The 23,853-nt window shown below is 42.5% G+C and overlaps 1 long non-coding RNA gene and 2 pseudogenes across 21 annotated transcripts in view; 2 read left to right on the forward strand and 1 right to left on the reverse strand.

The window, feature by feature from the left end:
- Window positions 1–3,043: 3,043 nt before the first annotated feature.
- Window positions 3,044–23,853, reverse strand: part of LOC309653911 — a 136,171-nt gene continuing 115,361 nt past the window's right edge. For 8 of the 19 annotated variants that reach the window (XR_014259607.1, XR_014259608.1, XR_014259609.1 and 5 more), the window contains 4 exons: window positions 11,323–11,383; window positions 5,179–5,352; window positions 4,975–5,021; window positions 3,044–4,267 (listed from right to left, as the gene is read on the reverse strand). This is a non-coding gene — a long non-coding RNA (uncharacterized lncRNA). Of the gene's footprint in view, window positions 4,268–4,974; window positions 5,022–5,178; window positions 5,353–11,322; window positions 11,384–11,563; window positions 12,181–12,394; window positions 12,508–14,171; window positions 14,189–22,648; window positions 22,664–22,777; window positions 22,861–23,853 lie in introns of those variants that run through there. The other 11 variants (XR_014259612.1, XR_014259616.1, XR_014259617.1 and 8 more) reach the window with 10 other exon arrangements.
- LOC309653910 (RING finger protein 11-like) lies at window positions 5,351–10,142 on the forward strand (annotated as a pseudogene). Its single transcript has 3 exons — window positions 5,351–8,163; window positions 8,378–9,887; window positions 10,023–10,142. The product of its transcript is annotated as an RING finger protein 11-like (transcript).
- On the forward strand, window positions 17,814–21,483 carry LOC309653906 (uncharacterized protein C2orf78 pseudogene; annotated as a pseudogene). Its single transcript has 2 exons — window positions 17,814–17,901; window positions 20,789–21,483. The product of its transcript is annotated as an uncharacterized protein C2orf78 pseudogene (transcript).

Genomic DNA, 23,853 nt, shown 5'->3' on the forward strand with positions numbered 1-23,853 from the left:
TGACAGCTGCTAGGATTCTTGGTGCCACTTTGGCTACCAGCGGTTCTTCCATACATAGGTAAGATAGGTATAGAACTGAATAAGTGAATGGAATACCATTAATAGATGAGTAATAAACCTTTCGAATTTTGAGATGCTGCTAACTGGGGCGTGAGAAAGGAAGGCCTGAAAGTTGGATGGGAGAATGAAGGAAAGGGGTAAAAACTGAGGAAAGAGGAAGGAACTTGGCCCAGGTCTAGGAAGGCCAAAAGAGATGTATGGATTTAGGAAAGGAAGCAGGAGTGAGGATGAAATGGCAGAAGTAAAAAGCAGGGTCAGAGGTCTGGGTTGAAAGAACACAATTGGAGTAGAGTTGAAGGTGACAGGAGATGAGTCTAGGTTTACTAGGAGAAATAGAAACAAAGTCTCTCGGGGAGGTTGGCCTTAAGTCTCACAACCACCAGATAGGTATTTCAGAAAACAAGAGGTTCACGACACATCTCTGAAAGGTTTGAGTTGCCCTATTCAGGTGTGATTATAGTGGGGGAATAGGGAAATCTACCAGAGAAGTGGCTAGGGCTCAGAGTTATCCTAGGGGCAGCTGACGACAGGGGCAGAGCCAAGGGAACTGCTGCATCAGGAGGCCCACGAATAGGGCCTGGTATGTAAATCACGATGTACTCAACACCTAAGCACGAGGGGAGCGAATGCACTATTCAGTTAACCTTGGCAACGACGGGCAAGGCCGGTATTCCTGTGCCACTTCACTTACAGAGGTGCAGCAAAGGGCTGAGGTCACATCCCATGTGGAGGTACAAGGACTCAACTTGAGGCCCAAATGCCTCTGAAGTCCTCTGTATTTGCAGATGCCCGTAGGCGGCCAACCTGGCTTTCAGAGCACAGCATCCTGAGGTTACTGGTGGACGAGATCAAACTTCTGCACGCGCCTAAATATTAACTTGAGGGGCTTCCTCCATTGAGCAGGGCACGTGCCGCCTTTTGTAAACATCACCATCAACTGAAACGCATGAGAAAAAATCCGACGGAAGCGTCCACTCTCACGGGTGAGAGTGGTGGGGGCACGCGCACTGGGCAGCAGCTCCAACAGCCACAGGACGCAGGCGCCCAGGGGTTCAGAGGCTCCCTGGGAGGCCTCGTGGGGCAGCTCGAGGGAGTGACGATGGGAGAGAGCGGCAGGGGTGGGCGTGAAAAGGAATGCAGTGGGGAGAAGGGAGAGATGGAGACAGTGGATAGTGACTATGGGAAAACGGGCAATTTTCATTTTCAAAATTATTTTTTTGAGATGTCATTCACATGCCATAAAATTCACCTTCTGAAACTGCAAATTCAGTGTCATTTAGTACATCCACAAGCCTATGCAACCATCACCGGCATCTAACCCATCACGTTTTCATCACCCCAAAAAGAAGCCCCCTTAAGCATCAGCAGGCACTCTTCATCCCCTCTTCCTTCAGTCCTGGCAACCATTAATTTGCTTTCTGTCGCTATGGTTTTTGCCTTTTCTGGACATTTCATGAAATAATACAAATGTGACCGCTGTCTCTGGCTTCTTTCACTTAGCATAATGTTTTCAAGTTCGTCCATGTTGTAGCATGTGTTAGTACTTCATTCCTTTTTATGGCTGTATAATATTTCACATATACACCACATTTTAAAAATCCATTCATCCACTGATGGGCATTTGGGCTTTTTTCACTAATAATGTCCATTTTTTGAGAGTTTATTCTGTGCCAGGCAGCACCAGGCTAAGTTACTGACCTTACTTCACAGATAAAGAGGCTTGGAGAGTGTGAAGAGTTTGCCCAAGATTAAGAGCTAGCAATTGGGGGAACTGGGGTTTGAACTCAGGCAAACTTCACAGGTAATAGATTCACATGACAGAACACTAGAAAAGGTACACAAGGGTATTCAATGAAAAGTGACCCTTTTCCCCACGTTCCCCAGCCACACATTTCCCTCCTCAGAGACATCTGCTTTGGCCGTGCTGTGGATCCTTCCAGAGAAATATTTATACCCCAACATTTATGTATCACAATTTACTGACTAATCTGTCCCACTGATTTGAAATGTCACTTTTATGGTATAACAGATTCTTATACATACATATATATATATATATATATATATATATATATATATATATATATATATATATATATATATATATATATAATGTATTTATTTATTTATTTTTGGCTGCTTTGGGTCTTTGTTGCTGTGCGCAGGCTTTCTCTAGTTGCGGCAAGCGGGCTTCTCATTGCGGTGGCTCCTCGTGTTGCCGAGCACGGGCTCTAGGCGCGTGGGCTTCAGTAGTTGTGGCACACAGGCTCAGTAGTTGTGTCTCACGGGCTTAGCTTCTCCACGGCATGTGGGATCTTCCTGGGCCAGGGATCGAACCCATATCCCCTGCATTGGCAGGAGGGTTCTTAACCACTGCACCACCAGGAAAGCCCCTTATACGTATTTACTCTTTTCAGAGCTGTCCTGACTCTTTTTTGCCTATCTGTTATGTTTGCCATTTCTCTAAAATTCTTTTTATCTTCTTTTAGATTTAAAAAAATTTTTTCCTCTTCTTGTTTGTTTCTCTTAAGGCATTATCCATTATGTTCATTCACTCGTATTATTTTATTTAATTTATTTAATTAATTAACTTATTTATTTTTGGAGGTGTCGGGTATTAGTTGCAGCACGTGGGCTCTTTGTTGCAGTGCGTGGGCTCTTCCTTGCGGCTCGTGGGCTCTCCAGTTGTGGCGCGTGGGCTCCAGAGCACGTGGGCTCAGTAGTTGCGGCGTGCGGGCTTAGTTGCCCTGCAGCATGTGGGATCTCAGTTCCCCAACCAGGGACCGAACCTGCATCCCCTGCATTGCAAGGTGGATTCTTAACCACTGGACAACCAGGGAAGTCCCCACTCTTGTATTATTTTAAATTTAGTCCTCACTTCTGAAACTTTTTTCTTTTATTTTGAATTCTGTCTTGAGTTCTATCATCTTACCTAATTCTGGTTTATGCTGTTCTTTCATCTTTTTTTTATTATGGTAAAATATACATAAAACAAAATTTATTATTTCAACCATTTTCAAGTATACAATTCAGTGACATTAAATACATTCACAATGCTGTGCAACCATCACCACTGTGCAAATTCAAAATAATTATGTCAAAAGATTGAGCAGGACATCAGAAAGATGGAGGCAGCAGCATAGTTTCTGAATCTCTCCAAACCCTTTCATGGAAGAAGATCAACTAAAACCAAACACCCATAGGTGGCATTTATCAGCATTTACCATTTCCAGAACTTTTTCACCATCCCAAACAGAGACTCTATAGCCACTAAACAATAACTTCCCATTCCCTCCTCGATCCATGTTCTTTCATCTTTCGCATTGTTTTTCCTAACGTCTTTTAGCCTACTTTGAAATAATAGGTTACAGTTTTGATCTGTTTTGTGGACCTGTCTTTTCCAACTTGATTTTATTGTCTGAAGACATGCTATTCTGCTCCTTATTCTCTTTTTTCTTACACTACCTCTGTACGGGATTTGATCCCAATCCTTTTCTGTTACTGATTTTTGGGTGAAAAAAGTTTTACAGCACTTTGAAAAGGTGGTGCGAGGCCATGTGGAAACATGTTCTTCATGGCTGTTTCATCAATGCTTCACTTATACTGCTTTGGAATAACTGTTTTCCAGGAGGCATAAACCAGTGGGCTTTATCATTGGACAGAGTGCAGAGAAAGGACCCCACGAAAGCTGATCACCTTAGCAGAAATGACTTAGTTATGATTTCACCCAAGATTGGTCACAAACCAGCCTGGGAAACTCAAGGAACCAGAGACAAGGCATAATGCCATCTTTCCTTCTCTCTGCCTCAGCTCTCAAGGATTGGTCACCTCCATGTTATTAGTAACTATTATTTGGTTTCTGTTCATAATTACTATCAGAAGACACAGCACTTAGGGGCCTAATTACACTGCCCAGCTACGCACCATTCTTCTTCATTTTGGCTTCCTGTCCACCAGCAGGAACCTGATTTAGTTTTGTTCTCCCTTCACCACAGCCCAGTAATTTTTGTGCATGACTCTCAGTCTCACCAGAATCTGTATCTCTCACTCTGCCCCAACATTCCACCCCATCATTCGCTCCCTGAAGTGTACTCTAGAAATTTCGGTCAACTCGATATTTTACCACTGTTCACCATCTCTTATGAAACCAGAAGACGAGCAGCTTTCTTATGGAATGATGGAGAACTTGTAAAGATAAAACACCAGTCTGCAGGAGAAAGGGAAGAAGAGAATGATGGAAATCGTTTCTGGAAAACTAGTTTTACATTACGTTTTGTTTGTTCCTGGTAAAGAAACTGAAATCTTCTAAACATTAAAAAAAAAACTAAACCACTAAATTCAATAATACAGGAATATAACTTTTAAAAAAAATTTCTTTGGCTGCGTAGCACGTGGGATCTTAGCTCCCCAACTAGGGACTGAACCCAGGCCTGCTGCATTGGAAGCGCAGAGTCTTCACCACTGGACGACCAGGGAAGTCCCAGGAATATAACTTTTAAAGGAGAAGTTATAAACCCCTTGGTTACATGAACTGGAGATTTTTAGTGAGAAGTCATGTATTTTAAATGACTTGGAGCTTTAAAGGAAGGAAGGAAGGAAGGGAGGAAGGAAGGAAGGAAGGAAGAAAAAGGGACTTCCTTGGTGGGGCAGTGGATATAATATCAAAAGTAAATTAATTAATTAAATAAATTTAAAAAAGAAAAAAAATGCTGAAATCCACTGACTAATTATTCAGGCTATTATATCTTGCTATTTCCAGATACATCCCTTTATAAACTTTTGGTAAAAGGTTATCGTATATCAGAACAAATGAATTACAGACTTTTCTATTTTTCCAAAATTTGAGAAATTCCCTTACATTTCTCCCTTCAAATTTTATAACAAGGGAAAAGTAGTGACAACCCTTATACTTACATTCAATTGCATCATCTGGCCACATGCCTTCTACATCAATCAAATATCTACAAAACAACAAAATTCGAGTCATTTGTAAATAAAAAGGAAAGAAAATCAAGTTTTTACAAAAAAGGGTCCAATTGTGCTTTACAAATATAGATAGAAAAATCCTAAGAAAATATCAGCATATCTAATCAATAATTATTAAAGAATGATATATACCATGACTACAAAAAGGCTTTATTCCGGAGTTTCCCTGGTGGCGCAGTGTTGAGAATCTGCCTGCCAATGCACGGGACACGGATTCGAGCTCTGGTCTGGGAAGATCGCACATGCCCCGGAGCGACTGGGTCCGTGAGCCACAACTACTGAGCCTGCGCGTCTGGAGCCTGTGCTCTGCAACAAGAGAGGCCGCGATAGTGAGAGGCCCGCCCACCGCGATGAACAGTGGCCCCCGCTTGCCGCAACTAGGGAAAGCGCTCGCATAGAAACAAAGACCCAACACAGCCAAAAAAAAAAAAAAAAAAAAAAAAAAAAAAGGCTTTATTCCAAGGACCAAGGATGCAAGGATAACGCAACTTTAGAAAATCTATTAATATAGTTATTTACATTAATACAACAATTTAATTAATAAATGAAAGAGAATAAAATACAGGACCAAACTGGCAGATGTTAAAAAGTTATCTGATAACATACAACGGGTCAGTTTCGGTCAAAATGCTTTGTACACTAAAAACAGGAGACTTAATATGACAGAGTATTCATCAAGAACCAACAAATAACAAAAGACAAATTAGGACAAATATTAACATCATATCTAAAAAAACCCCATCTAACCAACCATAGGAGCCAGAAACTTAGGCATCACCATCACTGACAGCTATTTCTCCCTCACCCTCATCCTCAACCCACCACCAGTGCTGACAATGATACTGCCTACATACCTCTAGAATCTGTCCACATCTTTCCACCAAAATGACCACCATACCCTGGTCCAAGCCACCATTATGCCCAATTTCTACACAAGTCTCCTAACTTGTTTCCTCGCTTCCACTCTTTCTCCCTGCAGTGTATTCTCCACTCGGTAGCAAAACGATAGGTTGAAAATGCAACTGGGTATGTTCCACACACTCACCTTCAACAAAAAAAGTTCAATGGTTTTCTATTACTCTTCAAGTCTGAAACCTTAAACATAAGCCTGCACGATCGAGCTCCTACCCACACTTGCAGCTCCATTATAATGACATGCTCCCCCAACGGCCCCACCTTCCTGGCCAGTTCCTCCAACACAGCATATGCTTTCCTCTTATAGGGTCTTTTGCTATTCCTTATGCTCAGAAATCTCTCCCCAACGTCCCTATCGGGTTAATACCTACTCATCCTTCAGATATCAGCTGAAACATCCCTAAACCTTCTCTAATCTCCATGATGAGATCAAATCCTCCCTAAAATATGCTCTCATGGTACCATGTCCCTCTCCTTGGCACTTGTCAGAGTTGTAATTCTACATGCAGAGTGTGATACTTGAATATCTATTCCCTCTCTGGACTGCTAGAATTCACAAAGGGCAGGTCAAGTCTCCTCACTCACAAAATTTCTCAAGTCTTTTTGCTAGCACCCAGCACAGTGCTTAAACATAACAGATGCTCAATAAGTATTTCCTGCACGAACAACCATACATTGGTACAGTGTAGCAACACCCACAAAAAGCATAAGGGCATAAACTCCTTGATGCAGAAGTCCCATTCTGAGTGAAGTTAACTGAGACAAAGCATATATATTCAAAGATGTTCACACAGGAATGTTCATTACTTTGACGTTTTATAATATCAAAAACTTCTGACTTGTACATGTTCATCAGTAAGCAAAGGAACAATGCAGCCTTAAAAAAATAATAAATAAACCAATCAACAGACAAAGGATTAATCTCCAAAATATATAAATAGGTCATGCAGCTCACTATTAAAAACACAAACAACCCAATCAAAAAATGGGCAGAAGACCTAAATAGACATTTCTCCAAAGAAGACATACAGATGGCCAAGAGGCACACGAAAAGCTGCTCAACATCACTAATTATTAAAGAAATGCAAATCAAAACTACAATGAGGTATCACCTCACACCGCTTAGAATGGGCATCATCAGAGAATCTACAAACAGCAAATGCTGGAGAGGATGTGAGGAAAGGGAACCCTCTTGCACTGCTGGTGGGAATGTAAACTGATACAGCCACTATGGAGAACAGTATGCAGGTTCCTTAAAAACTAAAAATAGAATTACCATATGACCCAGCAATCCCACTACTGGGCATATACCCAGAGAAAACCATAATTCAAAAAGACATATGCACCCCAATGTTCACTGCAGCACTATTCGCAATAGCTAGGTCACGGAAGCAACCTAAACGCCCATCGACAGATGCACGGACAAAGAAGATGTGGTACGCATATACAATGGAATATTACTCAGCGATAAAAAAGAACGAACTTGGGTCATTTGTAGAGACGTGGATGGACCTAGAGACTGTCATACAGAGTGAAGTAAGTCAGAAAGAGAAAAACAAATATTATATATTAATGCATATATGTGGAATCTAGAAAAGTGGTACAGAAGAACCGGTTTGCAAGGCAGAAATAGAGACACAGATGTAGAGAACAAACGTATGGACATCAAGGGGGGAAAGCGGGGCAGGGCGGGGGCCGGTGGTGGTGAGATGAATTGGGAGATTGGGATTGACATATATACACTAATATGTATAAAACAGATAACTAATAAGAACCTGCTGTATAAAAAATAAATAAATTTTAAAAATTCAAAAATAAATAAATAAATAAACTAATTAATTAAAAAAAAAAAAAAAAAAAAAAAGAATGAGGTTGGGAGACTGTCAAAACAGCACACAGATCACACACTCAAGTCCCGGAAGATGGGGAACTGCCTTAAGTCCCCCACTTCGGATGACATCTCCCTGCCTCACAAGTCTCAGTCCGACTGGGCTAGCTTTGGCAAGGGGACGGAGCTGGATCAGGAGCTGCTGCTGCCATATCTGGATCAAGTTCCAGTTTTGGTCTCTCATCCAACACCTAGTCAGACTCGCCTAGCACCTCAGCTGAGAGGAGCAAATTAGGATAGCTCAAAGAATAGGCCTCATACAGCATCAGCCTGAAGGAGTTTATGACCCTGGAAGAAACGGATCAGAAAAAAGGATCCGGGGGACTTCCCTGGTGGTGCAGCGGCTAAAGACTCCACACTCCCAATGCAGGGGGCCCGGGTTCGTTCCCTGGTCAGGGAACTAGATCCCACATCCATGCCGCAACTAAGAGTTTGCATGCCACAACTAAGGAGCCCACCGACTGCAATTAAGACCCGGCGCAACCAAATAAATGAATAAATAAAATAAAACAAATATTTAAAAAACAGATCGGGGAGTGTGTGATCTGTATGATGCACTTTGTTTATGAGAACCCAATTTGATTTCTGCTGTGTATGCAGATCACCTGGGCTGTACAGATGACTGGCTGATGAGATCCTTCACGTGCCCCTCCTGCATGGAGACAGTTGATGCAGCACTGCTTTTGTCCTACGAGACTAACTGAGCCAGTGTCTCTCACCTGACTTCAAGTGAACCATCATTTTTGGTGGTTTTGATCTTTTGTCGTTGAGCCCAAAGAGCCAGGGATTAGGAATTAAGATCATGCATGAAAGTTTCCTAAAAATTCCTGAACGGCTGCAGATGTTGGGGAAAAGCACGTGATATTTTAGAAATTTAGGGGGAAAAAGTAGGATGGTATTTTTATGTAAAGCCTTCACCCCGTGTTGAAAAATATAATTGTTATTTAGATCTTGTTATTCCTCCAGTACATAGGAATTGTGTAAAGTGTTACAGCAGCTATATATGTTTCAATTGTGTGTCAAAGATTAGGATAAAGATAGTGGTTGTTTTTCCTAAGTGAGATAACTTTCTTCTTCCCCCTACCCAAATTCTTTTCTGAAGTTGCTGGCATTTGGGTCAAGGTTTTATTAAAAGCCACATTTTAGAACACTGGCACAAAAAAAGGAGTTTTAAGCTGGTTTGCATAGTTCTTTTTTTGTTTTAGAATAAACATAGAGCACTTATTTTTTACTTTATAGGAACTCTACAAGTTAAGGTCCCATTGTTCTTTTGCTGTGATTGTTGTTACTACTGATGTTGCTGTTTTCTGTCTTTGCTGGTTCTTTCTAATCTACCATTTGTCATTATTGGCATATGATCATCTCAGGGTCACAAGATGGCTGCTGTAAAACCAAACATCATATTCTCACAAAACAAGGAGGAAGCAGAAAAAGAGCCCAAATGGTCATTTTCCTAATGCCTATTTATCTTTTGTCAGAGAAAAATATCATTCTCATAAGCACAATAACAGCCTTCCCTTAATTACTCATTTGCCAAAACAGACTGATATGACCATTCATAAGACAATTCATGGCAAAGAGGGATATGATAATGATTGTCTTAGCCTAACAAGGATTTATCCACTCAAGCTGAATGCTTCACTCCTCAAAAAAGTCATAAAGTTCTATGAGCAAGGAAGAACTACTAAGTGACTGTTAAGTGAACCATCAGAATTGTTTGTCCAAGACCATACGATTCTTTCTTTCCACTGGAAATGGAATTCATTGCCTTAGGTCTTTTTAAATAGTGTACTATTACTGTTGGGGCTGGCTCTGTGCTTGAAAACCAGCTGAAAACCAGTTATAACCTGTTACAAGTGCTGTATCTGTTTGCAGTTAAGAAATGCAGAATTCAAAGTGATCTCCTAGCTTGTAGGCAAACTGAGATTCACTGTCCCTCTTCTATAAAAAAAATGAGCTAATGTGTCCAGAAACTAACTCTAGTAAAGTGGGGTTTAACATTACCCTTTCTTATGAGTTTCGTCAAATTATTTTGGTGGTTAACATGGTGATAATTAAAAGTCAAGGTAAATTTTAAATATTAAGAATTCTGATGTATGGAGCTTGACTTATGCCACCATGCTTATGTAAAAATGAAAGTGGCACCATGGTTAAACTGAGAAAAGTTTCTCAGTTGTAACAATTTTGATTTATTCTTTCCTGTGACCTCCTTCCCTGTTGTCTTGAAGCACAGCAAAAGGATACTGCATGTCTTCTTACGGTAGTGCTGAGGTTATTGAAGTTATATAAAACACATCTCAGTCTCTGTTTCTTGGAAGGAAAGTCCTGCTAGTTGACTGACAATTCTAAGCAGGGAGAATTTAGAGAAATGTGTTTCATGTTTCGCACACAAATGAAGAATCTGTATAATCACGACTTCACAGCTGTGATCTCAAAAAAGAAGGAATTTCTCTCTTTCTATTTTTCTTGCACATAACGTAAGAACACTCTGAATCTCTAAGCTTCTGAAGCGTTAGTAGAGATGGTCTAGTAAAGATGTAGTTGTAATGTTTTACCCATTTAGCATGTGTTTATTTTTCCTTATGTACTCCAAGGTGACATATTTGTTCAGCTCAGTGATATTACAGCTAAAAAAATCATTCATTAGTAAAAGGAGAAGCAATCTCAACCTAACAAATCAGAAGTGTTTCTTATTATTTTATATTGAGTTGAATATTTGACTCTTAACACTTTTTGCTACATACAAAACACAAGTCCCTTGAAGGGTTCTTCATAAGTGCATTATACAAGGATTTAGTATGTCATAAGCACTTAAAGATTTGACATTCAACTGTAGTAGTATCCATGTTGGTTACTTTTCTTACGAGCCCCATGATGAGTTGGAGAAACACTGAAAGAATTAGAGTATCAGGTTCTATTAAATTGTTACATGTATCTTGCTTAAGTTTGTGCTCATTTATTTATATCCAACTACATAAAGCAAATTTGGAGGAAAAAAAAGAATAATAAATAAATAAGAATGAGGTCTCCAAATATTGTCAGAGGAAGATGTCCTCCATATATTAAATTATAAACCAGAATGTCTAAAACACTATACCATTAAATCACATGTACAGTCAGTTCTGTATATCCAACGGTTCCATAACCTGCAGATATGGAAGCCCGACTGTACTACACCATTTTACATACGGGACTTGAGCATCCGAGGATTTTCGGATCCATGGGGAGTCCTAAAACCAATCCCCCTGCAGATACCAAGGGACCATTGTATATGCTTATATCTGCATTTTTTACGTCTGAAAAAATATGTGCTAAATTATTACTGGTGGTAACATCTGAGTAGGGGGCAAAATTGCCTTCCACTTCATACACTTCTCTGACTGCATTTTTTGCATTCAGCTTACATTAGCTTACATTACTATTGTAAACAGAACAATTTAAACATGCTCTGCCTCTTGGGGTTGGCAACTCACCTGCACATGAGGTAGCCAGTCCTGTTGAAACCATGGGTACAGTGGACACCAAGAAGTCTGTCTAGAAAACAGGGAATATGGAATTAAGTAAGCGAAGTAGATACACTAAAAACAAGTTAGACAATTTTCTCAAGAGTAGCCTTTATTAGTTACCACAACACTACCACTATCCTGAAAAGGAAAAACTCTGAAGAAAAGAGTGTTTTTGCAGGAACGTACTATAAAGAATTAACTACTATACAGTCAAAATTCATTGTCTCTGGGAAATTTTGCATAGCCTCCAATCAGATGCAATAGTGTGGACTGGAGAATGCCCATCAGGAACTGATCTGACTACAGAAAAAGGGAGTGGAAAAAAAAAACAGGCTATCAGAAGAACAGAATTTGTTTCTGAGTGAAACAAATGGAATGCCTTCACTTTTAATGCTCAATAATAAAAAGAACAAACGGTTTCTGAAGGGCTCTTGGGGTCCCCCAAAGCACTTCCATTCCTTCTCTCCTTCACTGCTCCTCACACGCCACGGGTTTATGTGCCTGTGGAGTTCTCGGGTTAAGTAGCACTGTTCTTATTTCACAATGAAAAAGTAAGGCTCGAGACGTAAGCCCAAGCTGCACAGCAGGCAAACAGAAAAAAGACTAGAATCGAGTCTCAGATTTTTCCAACTATGCCACAGTATTTTGTGGTCCAGGACTTAAAAAAAATTATATGAGAGAGTAAATAAAAAACAACAACATGTAGCTGATCGCTGCAAAAGCTATGTCTGTGACTAGGTGGTGTCTGGCATTCGTCATCTCCTGCCTGGATTACTACCACCCTACAATTCTAACAATCTCTTCTATTTCAACTGATCCTCCATATGGAAGATGTTCTCTCTCTAAAATATAAACTTGGCTGGATTGCTCTGTTGCTGAAAAATCTGTTGTAGCAATGCAACTTCCCTAACACGAAGCGTCTGCAACTTCTCCAGAGTCCCTGCTCCTGCCGTCAGTTCGGCATCGGCTACCGGTACCTCTTTCCAGACACTCATGGGTAGTGCCTACCTTTACCAACATTCTAGCACGACTATGTTACCTGGAGTTACTGACCACAGCCAGATCTCCACTTCAGCTCCTTCCTATCTAGCTGTTCTTGAGTGGGACATCACAGGAAGCACTGAAAAGAATTCCTCTTCACTCGGAGACTTTACTCTGGCACTCACTGACCGGCACCCAGCTGCTTCCTCCATGTTTATGGCAGCCCAGTATGATAAAACTTCAGATGCCAATAACATGGTCCCTCTATATCCATCACTTACTGCCAGGCTTGCTTAGGTAACACCATCTCAGATTCCAAATCAGGAGCATAGCCGCCTGTCACTTCCCTACCAGGAAGGAAGCCAGGTATATTACTATAACCAAGGCACACTGGGGTCTTCACTGTATGGAGAACTTGGCTCCTGCCCGCAATCCTATGGCTCCGCGTCATACACAGGAAGTAGGGCCTCTGCGCAACCAGAAATGGGAATGGGACTGAAGGAGATTCAGCCCGCAAATATCCGACCACCAGCTTCCACCTCTGCAATCTGCCACCCTGTGTCTGCTCAACGCATCACAGAAACAAGTTTTCAAGGTGAGTATACAAACGGCAGAGCAAGTTGAAGAATGAGGTCGGCATTCACAAACGGGGTCAAATCGACAGCTGGGAAGGGGTGTAGAGACAGGTAGAATTTAGATCCTGAGCCTTTAATAACCACTACCTTCTCTCAGTGCTCTCTGTTTTTAGACTCTATGTAAGAACAGCTAGGGCTTCCCTGGTGGCGCCTGCCAATGCAGGGGACACGGCTTCGAGCCCCGGTCTGCGAAGATCCCACATGCCGTGCAGCAACTAAGCGCATGTGCCACAACGACTGAGCCTGCATTCCAGAGCCCGTGAGCCGCAACTACCGAAGCCCACGCGCCTACAGCCCATGCTCCGCAACAAGAGAGGCCACCGCGATGAGAAGCCCGCACACCGCAACCAAGAGTAGACCCCGCTAGCCGCAACTAGAGAAAGCCCGTGCACACCAATGAGGACCCAGTGCAGCCAAAAAAATAAATACGTAGAATAAATAAGTTCAATCAATCAATCAATCAATAAACGTAAATTAAAAACAAACAAACAAACAAAAAAACAGAACACCTAATGCAGGTGGGAAGGTGGGAGGGACACTGTAAAGGTCATCTATGCTACATGTACAAGAACCCCGAGAGCACACCAATAGGTACCACATTTTTCACTGCTGTAGCCGAGCATTCCCCCTGTACTACCACACTGTAGCACTCCCTTCCCTCGTCTACCGCTACAGTCTCTTTGGAAGGTGTTTCAGAACTCTTGTTATGAGAGTGCCAGTTGAACTGTCCTCACTTCCGTCATTTATACCAGGATTTAAGACCTTGTGGTCCGAGATCCTGTCCAGAGAGCAAGCAGGCTAAGACTCTGTCTTTGTTTCTATATTTCATCAGAAAGGGCTCTACCCCCTCTCCTAGTTCATGGTGTGAAGTGTTCTTAGCCTCTCGGGAAAGTGGGGAGAATTCAAAGGACTCTCTATGAGAATGCTAGGCTTTGTAAAACATTTCAGTTTTTTAAAAAGAAGACTCATTTTGTATTGGACTTAACAACAGTCCTATGAGATACAAAGAGAGCCAAGGATCAGTGACATGAAATGATCACCAGTAAGAATTACAACAGTCACCGCTTACCTCGTAGCATAGGGCACACTGTCCATGATCCTTAAGAAGAGTTAGTAGAAATGCCTTGCCCATCTTGCCCCTGAACCCCTTGAAAGGTACACGACTGCTGTGTTGGTGTTTAGGGGGAGCATCTCACTTACCCGGGACTGACTTCAACCTTGATTCCTCTGTAGTGATGGAGACTTCCCCGCTGATGAAAAATTCCCTGGGATTGCAACCTCCAAGCCAGACCGCTTTCCTATGGAATGACAGAGAACTTCAGAGAACTTGTCAAGATGAAACACCAGTCAGTCTGCGGGAGAAAGGGAAGAAGAGAACGATGGAAATCGTTTCTGGGAAACTATTTTTACATTATGTTTTGTTTGTTCCTGGTAAATAAACTGAAATCTTCTTAACATTCAAACAAAATCTAAACCACTAAATTCAACAACACAGGAGTATAACTTTTGAAAAAAATTTCTTTGGCTGCGCAGCATGTGGGATCTTAGCTCCCCAACCAGGGATTGAACCCACGCCTGCTGCATTGGAAGCGCAGAGTCTTCACCACTGGACCACCAGGGAAGTCCCAGGAATAGAACTTTTAAAGGAGAAGGTATAAACCCCTGGGTTATATGAACTGGAGATTTTTAGTAAGAAGTCAATAGATCTTTTGTTAGGCACATTTTATGTTAGGCTGTCTCCCTGCACAGGACGCAGGCGCCTTGAAAATGGAAATCACATCCCTCTATAGTACGTCCCTCTTCTTTCTGCTTTGCAGTTTGCTGCTCCACTTGTTCAACCCCACCTAGTAATAACCTATACTTCCCTTGTTCCTGTTTTCCCATCTGGAAAACAGACAAAAGGCAACCAAACAACGCAAAGGTCTCAACAAATAAGGGATACCCAAAACCAGAGATGGCCAGAACTTCTGTATCCCTCATGAAACCTAGCCCGGTGTTCAATACTTAGGTATCATTAATACATGCGTGTTGACTGAAACAGTTGAAACGCAATTCTTCCACTTCCCAGTTTAGTTTTAGTCCTCATACAAAACCTGATCATCAAATTCCTTAATGCTAGGAATCACAGTGAAAAATAATTTCTCAACTGACTTCTGTCAGATGAGTGAGAACTAAGGTTAATTCAGTGTATCTGAAGCATAGAAAGTGAGGGCAAACGTGGCACAAGATGGGGCTAGAGAAGCAGAGAGGATTCTAGAGCACGCAGAGTCTTAAAGGCCACCAGTGTGTTTTCTATTCTCAAAACAATGTTTGTGAGCGATGTTTATGAGCAATGTTCCAACTTGCTTTGAAGCTTTCTTGTGTGAAGAATGGATTGGAGGGAAACAAGATATATGGACACTAGTTAGGACCTAATCGCAACAGACAGGCAAGTTCAGTATTAGGATGTTGAGGGAGAGCTGACAGATTCCAAAGAAATTCAGGAGATAAACTGAAGCGGGCTTCATGGGGTATGAGATGGAGGAAAGGAAGGTCTTAGGGAATTAAAGGGTTTACTGCACACATGAGCAGAGTCTCAAAATTAATCATTTGAACGTACAGAGGTGGATCTCCCAAATGACACCGGTTAGGAAGCAACGGTACGCCCTGTAGAATTCCTAGAGACAGCACAAATCAACTGTTTCGATGGAAAATTCGGCGGGACCCTTGATTTCCATGGGAATATAGAGAAAAGAGACACTGATCTGGCTTGCAGGTATTTAGGAAGTTGTTAGCCTGACATCACATACTAGTCTCATGTAAGTAGGCCGTCTGAAGTATGAAGCTTAGGGGAAAAACCTTGAAGAAAACTTAAAAGCTTAAGCCACACCTCTATACTACACCACCTTTCACAGTTTCTTCTCAGATAAGCAGCATCCCCATCAGTGAAGAAACTCACATCCCATAATAGGAACAACAGGCCTAAAAATTAAATGTGTGTCTTTGGAGGTCCCATCTATGCGATATCTTCCTGGTACCAGAAAAGTCCCCAGGAAGATCGATCTTTGCACCCCTGAAAGCTTACCACCAAGGAAAATGACTAGGTCCATAGATTTCCTCCCTCAAACCAGCCTACCTCACACATAAATCACTAGCAACTCAGCCCTTAACTCACATTATCACAGTCACAAGAGTGGTTAGGGAGAAAAGCACTAACCAGGGGAACTAACACAGAGGCAATCCAGGCCAAGCTGGGCTGGTGGCAGATATCTGCTCCTTACGCTCGGGTGCATAATGCGACTCACCACAATGCCTTTTTCACAGACCCTTTTTAAAGTTTCTCCACAAAATCCAACAGCTCAAGTTAGCTCATGACGCTTCAAGGTAAACAATCGTCAAGAGAAAAACATGCAATATGTCTTACAATGTTGGATTCCTTACAAATAGGACAAGGAAATAACCATGTAGACAAAACCAGAGCATTTGAAAACATCTGCGTTCTACAAACATACCAGTGAATGCTATAAATAAGGTAATATGACATAAAACAAAATGAAAACTAGATGTGAGACTGTTCTCTTCAGTGTACAGACTTCATGGCAGTTGCTGCACGATCTAGCTACTTATATCTACAACTCTCTGTTCTGTTAATACAAAATGAGGCCCAAGTGTGTCAACTTGTTTCCCACAGAAACCAAAAAACCTACATGCATCTCTTTTCTCCGGTGCCCTTTCACCTTACCTGCTCCCAGTTCTCCACCAATGTCCTCCTCTTTCTCTAATTATTCTCCTCTTCATTGTGCTTGGCCTTGCACCCAAGCATGCAAGACAGAGAGTCCTAGAGGTCCGAGATTCTAGAGGGGCTGTTTGCAAGGGGGAGGAGATTACGGTAACTGCCACACTGTATATACTTCTGTGCAAAGAAAGAGGGACAGTGTTCAGAATGTTTCTCACATATAAAAAGAGCTGGATGGCAGGATACCTGTGTGGCCCAAGGAACTAGAGCTAGCAAATCATGGGCAAAACAATTGCAACCAAAGGCTGGAAGAGGAAAGGTCTGCAACCAGCTCTGTCTCCTGGCTCTCTGGTATTTGCTGCCAATGGGCAGAGTCTATTTCGTGAAGCATCAAGCACTGAAAAGAAGACTCCTGCTGCTGGAAGTTGACAGGAAGGAACATCCAATGCAAGACCAAGGCTTGTCCTAGAAGCAATGCCCATAATGGAAGAAAAAAAAAAAAAAAAAAGAAAGCGGAAGAGAAATGTTAAGTCGCAAGTCCAACCTGGCCCCCAGCCTAGCCCAGCCCAAGGAAGGTAGGAGTCAAGGAGAAGAAACTAAAAGAGAAGAGCCTTGGACCACAACATTCTCCACAGGGTACACTCAACAAACTTCACCCTGCTCTTTAACCAAGTTACAACTCTAATAGTTCAAACTGCATGGCTCTTTCCTTCCTAAGGATACTAGTTAAATAAGATGTATATAGCTCTAAGTATATGATACATAAAATAGAATACTCTGTAGAATATAAGTAACTGTTAGTTAATTATATTAATGAACGTCTGTAAGAAATGTTGCAATGATTTCCCTAATGGAAGAGCCTGGGGGAGGTAAATCTGTCTTCTAGGATTTCCTCCCCAGAGCTCAGAAATTGAGGGGTTGTTTTAGCTCTCCTACGCTCTCTTCACCCAAGCCCGCCCTCCTGTTGGGGATCGGACCTCCCTATTGGCTAGCTCATACCTTTCAACTGCCTGCTTTGTGACATCACTCTCCTACCAAACCTACTACCACTTGGTAGAGGTCTTGGGGTTTCCGTGGAGCCGTTTGGACCAGTAACCAGTGACCTTTGTACTGGACACGTGCGCCGTTCAGCTGCAGCCACTCAGACATCCTCTAGTGTTGTCTCCTCATCCCTTGTACCTGCAGTTGATGTCTCCTCTTCTCTGACCATGTCAGGTAAGAAAAGAAACTTTGGAAAGTTTTGCGTTCGATTTCTTGTGCCCCTAAATTGAGGAGGAGATTCAAAATAGCGTGGAATAATGAGGGAAAGTATTGAACTACAAGTCTGGAGACCTAATTTCAGTTTTGACTTTGACGTTTACTGTCTGTGTGACTTTGGACAAATCACTGACTGCCTCACAAAGCCTGCTGCTTTCCTTATCTGTTACGTTAGGATACCACATTGGGTTGATCACTCTGATCCCCTTCTTTTCCAATATTGAGCCTTAAAGGGTACCCATGTAGAAAATGAAATCAGAGACTTCTCAAAAGAGTGTTTCAACAGAAACATAGAAAAGCCAGGTGACACAGAAAACTAGCGATATATACCAAGATGTTTCATCTCCAATGGTCTCCCTCCACTAGTATTTCGACTAGTTGAAAAGAGAGAATAGGGAGAGAGGATGGAGAGTACTGGGCTATATAGGGAGGCACAGAGTCAAACGTAAGCAAGTTTAGGATTGTTTTCATTAGCACAGGCCAACAGGAACCAAGAGATGGGAAAAAAATATAAGAATGAAGAGGGAAAGCATAGAGGAGCTCTCAAGAAAGAGGCAGTTTGCCATGGAATGTTGATGGGAGCCAAAGATTTTAAATTAAAGCAGAAACAGCACAGAGGGAAATCTGCTCAGAGCAGGGCAAAACAAAGCTGATGGTAGCAAATCCTTACATTAACAGACTAAGAAGGAAAGTAAGGCCAGAACAGGGGATCACCAGGAAGGGCAGCCTATCAGAAAAGTCATACTCCGTTTTCTTTCTTTTATTGCCTCTCTGAATACAGCTGGCACTTGACAGTTTGGAATAGAAACATTTTAGAAGTATGTTTTAGAAATGATGCTTCCTAGAAACCAGAAACCAAAGTGGTTATCTAGGGGGCTGCTTTTCAGTGTTCTATTCTTTCTAATTTTTAAACTAGGTAGACATTTGACCAATTAAACATTTTAAATGATATCTTCTACATTGAATCAGAAGGACTATTTCCTTTGTGTGATATGTAGCTTCTAAGGCAAGGTTGCTTTTCATTTTTACAGTTATTTCCTTCCTAACACAGAGAGCACATTGATCAACAGCCATCGTTCGCTTGTAGATCTTAGCTACCGGAGAAGAAAAAGAAAAAGTCAAGCCCCACATCTCTAATTCCCCATTTAGGGAATTCCCTGGCGGTCCAGCGCTTTAGGACTCGGTGCTTTCACGGCCAGGGCCACGCGGCGCGGCAAAAGAAAAAAAGAAAACACAAACATCCACATTTATCTAAAACAATGTTGTGGAGTCCTTTGGATTTTCTTACATTTGAAAATCTTTTTTAATTGGATTCTAGGGATGATGGTTTTTTGAGGTCTTGGGATGTCATCTTCTTGGATGTGGAAGATGATTCTAAGTTCTAGGATAAATACAAAAACCTTCTTGATACTTTTTAAGCTTCCTTTCTGCTTATTATATGAGTTATATTCATGGAAAGATATATTTCTCCTAGGCTTAATACCTGTTACTTGCTGGGTAAAAATATGAATGAGCACAATAATGAAACTCTTTTACACTTACTATTTTGCTGTCTGCTTTGTACCGGTTTTCATTGAAATACTTGTCTATATATGTTGTGGCTACCTATACATTCACATTTGTTGCATTCTGTTGCTTGTTGTGCATTTTTTACTGATTTATCGTCTCTGTCTGTATGCATTGGCTAGGAATTCATTCACCTCTATCACCTCCATCGTGTTTTTTGGTTAATAGTATTCACTAAAATAGAGTGGGCAAAATTCACTTTCATAATATTGCATGTATGGTACAGAATGTCATTTGTTAGTAAATTCATTAGGCTTTGATACTTGCCCACATACCCCAGTTTTCATTAATATCTATGGATTTCTTTTTCGTTACGTAACATGTTTTTCATGATTTTTCTTTGTCTTTCTAGAACTTATTGTATCTTCCTCCATATAAATCATACGCAATAGATCAGCTTATTCATCTATTAATTATTACTGCTATTATTATTGGTGGTGGTGTTATAACCACTTTATAGATGAGTAATCTGAAGTAATCAGATAACTTTTCTCTTTCCAAAAGCACTTAAGAAATCCACTTTCGGGTAATCATTTTGAGGTAGGATGAGAAACCAGGCTTGAAGAGGGCAAAAATGACTCTTTCAGTTCACCAGTTGGACTGAGCTATACGTCAACTCTAGGTAATAGCGTGGGAACTGCACAAGCAAAGGGAGACACTGAAGATGACAATGGTAATGGCCGTACTGTTTTCTAATGGACAAAAAAAATGCTTATATTATAAGTTCTATTTCTCCTGCTTTCTGGCACTATCATGCTCAGAGTGGAGTCCTGGCAAGGAAGTCAGGATACTTAGGTTCTGAAACCTGGTAATGACACTAACATAATGAGAGAACCTGAACAAGTCAACCCGACCTCTCTGAGCCTCAGTTTCCTTACTCGTGAAATGAGACTGAAAAAAGAGAAAGTTCTCTAAGGGCCTCCTAGTTCTAAAATGCTTCCAGTCTAGGAAATAGCATAGAAGTCAATACGAGTGCAGGCTGAAGGGAAAGACAGGGCAGGGAGAAGGTTGCTTCCAGCCTAGAGAACAATGTCTGAACCATACCACTTGGCTCTTCTGCCCATCTGTGCCCAAGATGGGAGCACAGGCAGTTAATACAGAAGAGTGGAAAACTGCTCAGTCCTTACAGCCATCATTAACTGTCTGATTTTGGGTTTCTCAGGAAGGGTCGATAGTAGAGGTGTCCTGAGAGCAAGAACCTTAAGATAATGCTGTTCCTCAAACGTAGTGAGAATTTCTCAACCTCCCTGAGTTTTTCATGACCCTCTTGTTCTTACAGAAAATTTCCAAAATCCATCTCTACTTGGAACTCTAAATTCTCTGCAGCATTGTCTTCCTGTGGTGAGCAATGCAACTTCCCTAACACGAAGTGTCTGCAACTTCTCCAGAGTCTCTGCCCCTGCCGTCAGTTCGGCATCGGCTACCGGTACCTCTTTCCAGACACTCATGGGTAGTGCCTACCTTTACCAACATTCCAGCACGACTATGTTATCTGGAGTTACTGACCACAGCCAGATCTCCACTTCAGCTCCTTCCTATCCAGGTGTTCTTGAGTGGGACATCACAGGAAGCACTGAAAAGAATTCCTCTTCACTCGGAGACTTTACTCTGGCACTCACTGACCGGCACCCAGCTGCTTCCTCCATGTTTATGGCAGCCCAGTATGATAAAACTTCAGACGCCAATAACATGGTCCCTCTATATCCATCACTTTCTGCCAGGCTTGCTCAGGGAGCACCATCTCAGATTCCAAATCAGGGGCATAGCCGCCTGTCACTTCCCTACCAGGAAGGAAGCCAGGTATATTACTATAACCAAGGCACACTGGGGTCTTCACTGTATGGAGAACTTGGCTCCTGCCCGCAATCCTATGGCTCCGCGTCATACACAGGAAGTAGGGCCTCTGCGCAACCAGAAATGGGAATGGGACTGAAGGAGATTCAGCCCACAAATATCCGACCACCAGCTTCCACCTCTGCAATCTGCCACCCTGTGTCTGCTCAACGCATCACAGAAACAAGTTTTCAAGGTGAGTATACAAACGGCAGAGAAAGTTGAAGAATGAGGTCGGCATTCACAAATGGGGTCAAATCGACAGCTGGGAAGGGGTGTAGAGACAGGTAGAATTTAGATCCTGAGCCTTCAGTAACCACTACCTTCGCTCAGTGCCCTCTGTTTTTAGACTCTATATAAGAACACCTAGGGCTTCCCTGGTGGCGCCGTGGTTAAGAATCCGCCTGCCAATGCAATGCGGCGGACACTGGTTCGAGCCCTGGTCTGGGAAGATCCCACATGCCGTGGAGCAACTAAGCCCATGTGCCACAACGACTGAGCCTGCATTCTAGAGCCCGTGAGCCGCAACTACCGAAGCCCACGCTCCTAGAGCGCATGCTCCGCAACAAGAGAAGCCCGCACACCGCAACCAAGAGTAGACCCCGCTAGCCGCAACTAGAGAAAGCCCGTGCACAGCAATGAAGACCCTGTGCAGCCAAAAAAATAAATACGTAGAATAAATAAGTTCAAACAATCAATCAATAAATAAACGTAAATTAAAAAAAACAAAAAAACAAAAAGAACACCTAATGCAGGTGGGAAGGTGGCAGGGACACTGTAAAGGTCATCTATGCTACATGTAAAAGAACCCCGAGAGCACACCAATAGGTACCACATTTTTCACTGCTGTAGCCGAGCATTCCCCCTGTACTACCACACTGTAGCACTCCCTTCCCTCGTCTACTGCTACAGTCTCTTTGGAAGGTGTCTCAGAACTCTTGTTATGAGAGTGCCAGTTGAAGTGTCCTCACTTCCGTCATTTATACCAGGATTTAAGACCTTGTGGTCCGAGATCCTGTCCAGAGAGCAAGCAGGCTAAGACTCTGTCTTTGTTTCTGTATTTCATCAGAAAGGGCTCTACCCCCTCTCCTAGTTCATGGTGTGAAGTGTTCTTAGCCTCTCGGGAAAGTGGGGAGAATTGAAAGGACTCTATATGAGAATGCTAGGCTTTGTAAAACATTTCAGTTGTTTAAAAAGAAGACTCATTTTGTATTGGACTTACAACAGTCCTATGAGATACAAAGAGAGCCAAGGATCAGTGACATGAAATGATCACCAGTTAAGCATTACAACAGTCACCGCTTACCTCGTAGCATAGGGCACTGTCCATGATCCTTAAGAAGAGTTAGTAGAAATGCCTTGCCCATCTTGCCCCTGAACCCCTTGAAAGGTACATGACTGCTGTGTTGGTGTTTAGGGGGAGCATCTCATTTACCAGGGACTGACTTCTCCCTTGATCCCTTTGTAGTGATGGAGACTTCCCTGGTGATGAAAAATTCCCTGGGATTGCAACCTCCAAGCCAGACGTTTTGTGTGACACAAACTCAAGAACTCCCCAAGTCCTGCAGTAGCAGAAACAGTCACATACTTGAGAGTAACCCACCATCTGAACTTGGGGACATTTCAGTGACAGCTCCAGTCCAGAGTGCCAGGCGTCTCCTGGCCCTGCCTCCAGCTCCAAGCCAGGGACAAACAGAGAGTAAGAACGTGGAGGATATCAAAACCAAGCTGTCAAAGCCTCTGGAGGCCTACCAGATCCCAATAGAAAACCAAGATCCTCCACTACTCCCTTTAGGAATCCCTGATATTCCCCAGCCGCTGGCCTGCACCGATCCCCTCAGCCAAGAGGAGCAGCCTGGTTCTGAAAATGCTGATCTGGGAGAGAACAGCCTGAGTCGTCAGGACCTAGGGACACTTGAAAATGGGACTGAACCTAGCAGTGGTCTTGCAGACATTACTACACTGGCGGAGGATATTCACCTTCCCCAGCTCTTTAATTCTTGGAAAGATCTTGATCGATCCCAAGGTCCCAACGTGATCAAAGCTGAAGACACCAGAGCCATTAAGGTGAATCAGGTGCAGGAAAAGCCAAGTGTCGTAAAGGTTCCCTCTGATCAACCCAGGAAGAACAAACAGAAAGCCTCTGAGCCTATCGGTGGTGCTCCCAAGGCCAAAATCCAGCCAAAAGATCCAGAGTGCCTGTTAGGGGGAGAAGCGGTTATATGCACTGCTGCAGTCAGTGACAGGGCTCCTGCGAACACGGCCAAGCACTCTCAAGGCAAACCTCAGAAAGCTGCATCCGGAAAGATCAGCAAAACTGAGAGCCATGGGCAGGAAAAGACCAAAAGGACCAGAGGAAGAAACAAGGCTGAAGAGAACAAGCAGTCAGGGAACAAAGTCAAGGCAGAAGACAAGCCAGCAATCCCCAACACGAAGCGAAAGGAACACCAAACTGAGCTTCGCCAAGAGAGCTTTCAAAAGCCTCGAACCTCCCTTGGCGTGCGCATGCTG

Source organism: Balaenoptera physalus, assembly GCF_965194825.1.
Source record: "Balaenoptera physalus genome assembly, contig: HAP1_SCAFFOLD_1454, whole genome shotgun sequence".
Lineage (NCBI taxonomy): Eukaryota > Metazoa > Chordata > Mammalia > Artiodactyla > Balaenopteridae > Balaenoptera > Balaenoptera physalus.